This window comes from Hyaena hyaena, unplaced genomic scaffold (assembly GCF_003009895.1).
Source record: "Hyaena hyaena isolate Hyena2069 unplaced genomic scaffold, ASM300989v1 scaffold_359, whole genome shotgun sequence".
Taxonomy (NCBI): Eukaryota; Metazoa; Chordata; class Mammalia; order Carnivora; family Hyaenidae; genus Hyaena; species Hyaena hyaena.
Window position 1 is genome coordinate 1,006,643 of NW_024080994.1, and position 7,039 is coordinate 1,013,681.

Here is a 7,039-nt window from a genome sequence, read left to right on the forward strand (position 1 = left end):
ATTGACCTTTGTTTCCAAACTTTATGTGTTTGAGGCTTTGTAAAATCCTGTGATGCACTCTTACGTTATTTATTATCACTAATGATGATGACAAATAAGAAATATCTTAATATAGTTCAAACATTGTTTAATTTCATTTTTCAAGTCAGGGAGGGTTCCCTTGACAACCAAGCTGTGGCATTCTCCCTGGGTGGCATGATTCTGGTGTAAAAGTTATATGACACAAACTAGCCACAGATTATTTATTTTTACTTTTATTAACAATTTTAAAAAATGTTTATGTATTTTTGAGAGAGAGAGAGAAAGAGAGACACAGGCAGAGCATGAGCAGGGGAAGGGCAGAGTGAGAGGGAGATGGAGAATCTGAAGGAGGTTCCAGGCTCCGAGCTGTCAGCATAGAGCCTGATGTGGGGCTTGAACCCATGAACTGTGAGATCATGACCTGAGCTGAAGTCGGATGCTTAATCAACTGAGCCACTCAGGTGCACCATTAAAAAGAAAGTTTTAAAAAAATTTTAAAACGTAGCTAAATTTTTTAAAATTTAGTTTTGAGAGAGAAAGAGAAAAAACACAAGTCGGGGAGGGGCAGAGAGAGGGGGGACAGAGAATCCAAAGTGAGCTTAACACTTAACAGGAAAGAGCCTGATGTGGGGATTGAACTCACAAACTGAAATCATAACCTGAGCCAAAGTCTGATGCTCAATCAACTGAGCTACCCAGGTGCCCCTAGCCACAGATTGTTTTTAAATTAAACATCATTTCCAAATAATTTTGAACCTACTCCAGACCTATATACATCTGTAAGAAAGAAATCAGGAATTATTACTATTTAAGCATTTAAAAATGAAAATGAAAAAAGAAATGAACAATTATGGTTGTAATGGGAAGAAAGAAATTGTGAATACACGGTCCTCGCTTTGGATGGGGGATGAGAAACTACACATTTATGTGACTACAATTTTGTTATTGCTTCTCTTGAGAGTTTGGGTTCTCACTTCAGAGGAGGTGGAATCAAGTAGACGGAGTGCTGCATGAGCCTGTATATGTGTGTGTGTGTGTGTGTGTGTGTGTGTGTGTGTGTACCCAGGTGTATCTTGGAGAAAGAGAGCTTTGTTGTTTGGGAGCTGTTACAGATCGAATGTTTGTGTCCCCCACCAATTTCATATGTTGAGACCCCACCTCCCAATGTGATGGTATTAGGAGGCAGGGACTCTGGGAGGTAATTAAGATTAGATGAAGTTATGAGAGTGGAGCCCTTATGAATGGGATTTGTGCCCTTATAAATGTCACAACGGAGCTTGCTTCCTTCTCTGCTCCCCACCATGTGACAACGTGGTAGAAAGTCAGCAATCCACAATCCGGAAGAGGCTTTCACCAGAACCTGACCATAGTGGCTCCCTGCCCTGGGACTTCCAGTTTCCAGAACTGTCAGAAATACACTTCTGTTAAAAAAAAAAAAAAAGAAAAAAGAAAAAAGAAACAAAGAAATACAGGTCTGTTTAGAAGCCTTGCAATTTATGTATGGTATTCTGTTATAGCAGCCTGAATTGACTAAGATACTAGCCTTAAATTCACTCTGGTACTAAAGAAATGATTCCATATTTTTATAAATAACTTCAACTTCCCTTGCTTAAATCCAATTACGCCACTCACAAAGAATTTTCTGGAAAAGAAATGAAAGTCTAGAATTCAACCTTCTTTCTCAACGGCAGGCTTGAATAAAGCATGAGGATGAATAAAAAATGCTCATAATCTATAGTGGCTTGTCCTAGAAATGTAAAAGAGAAGAGCAGACATTCTTTAAAAAAAAAAAAAACTTTTATACTGTTTTATGAAACACAGTAAAAGTGGTATTATACATATTAAAGAAAATTTGACAAATTGCAATAAAATGAAAAGTAGGAAAAAAATCCAAGTTCCATCTCCTAAAGAAAGCACAGTTAACGTTCTGAAATATTTTTCTTTTTCTAAGAACAGGATTCTTTTAAAAAATCAATTTTATAACCCAAAAAGGCCTTATTAGAGTTACAAGTAAAATAAGTCATTTCCTTGCTAATATGTTAGTATTTATTAATGTCTATGTAAAGGTAAAACGTAACAAAAGATTGCTGTTACGTTGTCCTGTAACTGACTGGACACAGAATTTACCCCTCACTGACGATGAAAAGTGCAAAAAGTCTGTCTTCCAGGGGTAATCTGAGGTGCAGAAAGAGACTCAAAGATGTTAATCACAGAACTACTTATTAAGAAATTGTTAGCTAATGTCATGTCCAAGGGATTGAATGCTACACAGACACTAAAATTATATTTATAAGGACTTTTTAAAGTAACGTGAAATGTTAGTGAATCAAAGTGAAGCAAACACAGCGATTTCCAAAGTTTTATGTAGAATATGATCTCAATTATGTTTTTACAGAGTATAAGAAATACGGTACCAAAATACATCATATGACACCAAAAGAGTTGTCGTATCTGAATGCTGGGATTATGAGTGAATTTGATTTTTTTTCGTGATAATTTCCTGCATATTCAACCATTTTCTACAACGAATATGTGTTTCTTTTTAAATTGTATAATGGTAAAAATAAAAAAAAAGAACACAAACTATTTTACCTTGCCCCATTTTCTGGGAACCATACTTGAAACACAAAGGAAAAAATTAATAGCACCAAGCATCCCGTCCTCAAAACATTTCCTGTGTTTCTAATCACACGGCAGCTGTTTGCTCTATAATAGTCTGCTCTGAGTTTTATAGAAGCCACATATTTTAATTGAGTGCTTTGAAGAGACTTAAGAACGATGGAGAAAGCAAAGTAGGGGCCTCTCTCTGGCGGGGCTAGCTTGTAACACAGTTTGAAATGTTTTTCAGGGGTGGTTATAGCCCTCCCTGTTAGTACCCACTTTTCTCAGGAACCAGTGGCCCAGAATAGGGCTCCTGCAAATCTAGGCATAAAATCTCATTTACGGTGCAAACCTCATGGGACCAGCACCGGGCTCTTCATCAGAGCTGGGGCTCTTCCCAAGCTTGCTGCAGCAGAGTGACTCCAGAAGGTGGCTTAGGGTTTTCTTTGCTTTCCTCCAGGGGAAGTGGAGCCTGAAAACCAAAGCCATTTTTTATTGTGCAAAAGGTATGATTTGGTGAAGCCTCATCTCTGGGCTAGGTCTGTCTACTCTTTTACCGCTCACATCAATGGCTCCAAATGGCCTTTCCTTCAACTATCAAACCCTAAAGGAGGAACCTCGGGTTTTCCCCGACTTTGATGGGGACAGGTGGTCAAACAGAGAGAGGGACTTCCAACACAAAGCACTAGTGGGGTTAGTGTAATAACAAAGAAAATGCTCACGTCTTCTCACTGGGCTGGCAGGGAAGGAGGAGATGAGTGGAATCATGGAAAAAAGGAGCATGGGGCTTTTCCAGACGCCACACCAGGGACATGTAGGTTTTGTGACACCTTTGATCAGGTAAAAGTCATGTTATCAATTCGGCGAAGTTTCTCCAAAACGGGGGAAATCCTCGAGTCCCTGCTAGAAGAGACGCTGGGTGCCCTCCAAGTTGACTGCGGATGGAGATGCGTTCAAGGGCCGCTTGCCGTTGATGAACCCTTCCCGGTTATAATGGGAAACAAACAAATCATAAACCCACCAACATATGAAAAAGGTGCTTCTGTGTGTTAATGAGGGAGCTTCTATGCATATGTGGTCGAGCCTTGGGGCTGATGTGTTGCTCTGGCCGCGCTGCTGGTGAGGAGTCCAGGATTCCGAAAGGATTGGGGTCCTGCGGTGAGTGGAGCTGGAGGTGGGATGCCTGCCCTTTCCACCTCCCTCACCCAGCCCTGCAGCTGCGGAATCAATTTTCCTTTTCCCCTCCCCACCGCCTTCCGTTCCCTGCGAGTGTCCCGGCCCCAGGAACTTGACTTTTCTGTCGTTCCGGGACAGACCTGCGAGATGCCAACTGCCCCACCTCCATCTCCACCCTGCACCTGCCTCTTTGCTCTTCCTGTCTGAACTCAAAATCCGGGCCAGTTCAATCCCTACTCCAGTGCCAGAAAGGACTTTCTGGATGAATCAGCACCCCACTTGCACTTCCTTTCTCCTCATTAAAACACAGATGTTCTTTAATGTCTGTTTTCTTTTCAACAATGTGCCTTCGATTTCTTTTTGCATTGGTAAATACAGAACCAAATCATTATTTTTGTGTATAGTATTTACATTGTTTGTCACGCTGTAACTTATTCAAAAACACTCTTGACAGATATTTCATTTGCTTTTAATTTATTTTGTTGGTAATATTCTATTTATTTATTTTTTTTTACTAGTGGTAGCAATAGAATAAAACATGAGGAACAAAACTTGTAGACTTTTTCAACTATCTCTTTTATATAAATTTCTAGAAATAGAATCACCGGGTCCAAAATATGCACACTTAATATTCTGAGTGTATAGTTAAACTGGTTTCCATTGAATTAATTGACTTTTTGATAGACTCCAATAATGAGAAAAGTCTTTGGTGCCATAACAGCTATCCTTTTGTGATATGTTTCGGAGTGTACGAAGTTCATTTGTTATTTTCCTCTGAAAGGCAAACCTATACAGCTACTTTACACACAATATTTGTAAAGAAATTTGGCACAAGTTCATGGATATGTTGATTCACCGTTTTGGGGCTCTGATTCTCATCTGTGTAACTCAGTCTTGAGTTCTCTTATATATAAATATCCCTTTGTATATATTTATTCTTATATATATTCTCTTATATATTAAGATCCCTCACACATCTAAGATTTTATGGTTTTATAATTATGGGGTGGGAGGGAAGCAGCAGCCAAATACCTTACTGTAGCCTGCCTTACTTTAACAAAAATTTGTACGTTTTTTTCTGAGTTTGCAAATTTTTTTATTACAGAGATATGATTGATATATAACATTATACTAGTTTCAGTGCTTTACTTTTTATATTTTATTTGTATTCTACTTTTTTCAGGGTTGTGATTGGAGGTTTGTTTTTTTTTTAAGAGCAAGAGAGACAGAGCATGTGTGAGTGGGGGGGGGAGGGAGAGAGAGAGAAAGAGAGAAAGAGAGAATCCCTAGCAGGTTCCACCCTCAGCAAGGTGTCTGACCCAGGGCTAGATCTTATGACCCTGGGATCATGACCTGAGCTGAAATCAAGTCAGTAGCTCAACCTACTGAGCCACCCAGGCGCCCCGCAATTGGAGTTTTTAAGTTACATATTAGGTGTGAATGATTAACAGCTCTACAATGTTAAGCTTCCTCATCCTATTATGACATTGTTATTGGATGTTATTTCTTCCTGAAAAAAGTGAATATGAAATGGATTGTATCCTTTCCTTTTCCTTACTATTTACACTACCCACTCAGTCCCTAATCCAGGGTTCTTGGCCCCTAAAAAGTACCTGCTAACTTCTTATAGTATACATATACTTTATATATGTGAATATAAGCAAAAATAAGTATGTGTATATATAATATAGACATAGATATGTCTGTGTATGTGCATGTCTGTGTGTGTGTGTGTGTGTGTGTGCGTGCATTTTGCCCACTGTATCTCACCAGCAGCCTGCATAATGAGAATGCTGAGGCATTTTGTCAGATTTTCGTTCAATGGCTTGGTTCAAAGGAATTCCACTGGTTATTCCAATTTCATTCCAGCAGCCTCTCCCCTCAACTTCTATTCCATCCTACTCAGTTTCTCAGTTTCCAGATCTTAAGGCCATTTCCAATTTGGCATGTCTAAAACAGAACTACTTATGTCTGTCTCCCACATCCTGCCCTTCCCACAGTCTTCCCAATTTCTGTGAAGGGCAGCTCCATTCTCCCAGCACGGACTTTCTGTTGCTTTGCCTGCAGACGTGTCCCATGTCCGTCCATGTCCCACCACCTCCACCCCTACAATCATGGCCAACATCCCCACTGACTTTCACCTGCATAATTACATGGACCTTTGAGATGAGTGCCCTCATTTCACCCCCGCCCCCTCTAACTTATTTCTCCACAAAGCAGCCAGACTAATTTCTCTAAAAAATAGCTTTATTGAGGTATAAAGCTATTTACATACCACAAATGTTGTTTTAAGTATACAATGTAATGATTTTCATGCACTTACTAATATGCGCTAAACCATCACCAATATCTAGTTTTAGAACATTTCCATTGCCCTCCCCCCAATCTCCTAAGCTCACTTTCAGTCATCCCCCATTCGTTTTTTATTTTTTATTTTTTAAAAATGTTTTATTTATTTCTAGGAGAGAGAGAGAGAAAGAGAGACAGCGTGAGCAGGGGAGGGTCAGAGAGAGAGGGAGTCACAGACTGAAACAGGCTCCAGGCTCTGAGCTGGCAGTCAGCACAGAGCCCGACGCGGGTCTCGAACCCACGAACCGCGAGATCATGACCTAAGCGAAAGTCGGACGCTTAACCGACTAAACCACCTAGGCGCCCCTCCCCCACCCATTCGTTTTTTTAAAAGACTTATTTATTTTTGAGAGAGAGAGAGAGAGTGAGCAGGGGAGGGGCAGAGAGAGAGAGGCAGAAAAAGGATCCAAAGCGGGCTCTGCGCCGACAGTAGCATGAACTGTGAGATCATGACCTGAGCCAAAGTTGGATGCTTAACCGCTGGAGCAACGCCCGCCTCCCCCCGCAACCCGTCAATCCCCACCCTTAATCCCAGCCCCAGGGAGTCGGATCCCAAGCTCAGACCTTTGTCTCGGTGAGGCTTATTCTACTCAGGCTAATGTGGCAATGCCGGTGGAGACCTAGCCGTAGGGAGACACGAGAGAGACCAGGTCAGGGTTTTAAAAAGCGACGTGGCACATGTACATCCACATGCAACCTGTTCATCATCTCCTTTGCTCGCGAGTCAGCGAACAGGAGGATTCAACAGGTTGACTCAAGGGCCTGCATGATCCAGGGAGGTAGGGGGGTAAGATAAGCAGGCCAGTGGGTGAGACCTCAGGGAGGGAACCGGGGGCCTTAGGTCCCGCTCCACTGTAGCCCTGGGTGGGTGTGGACTGAGTGTTTTGCCAGA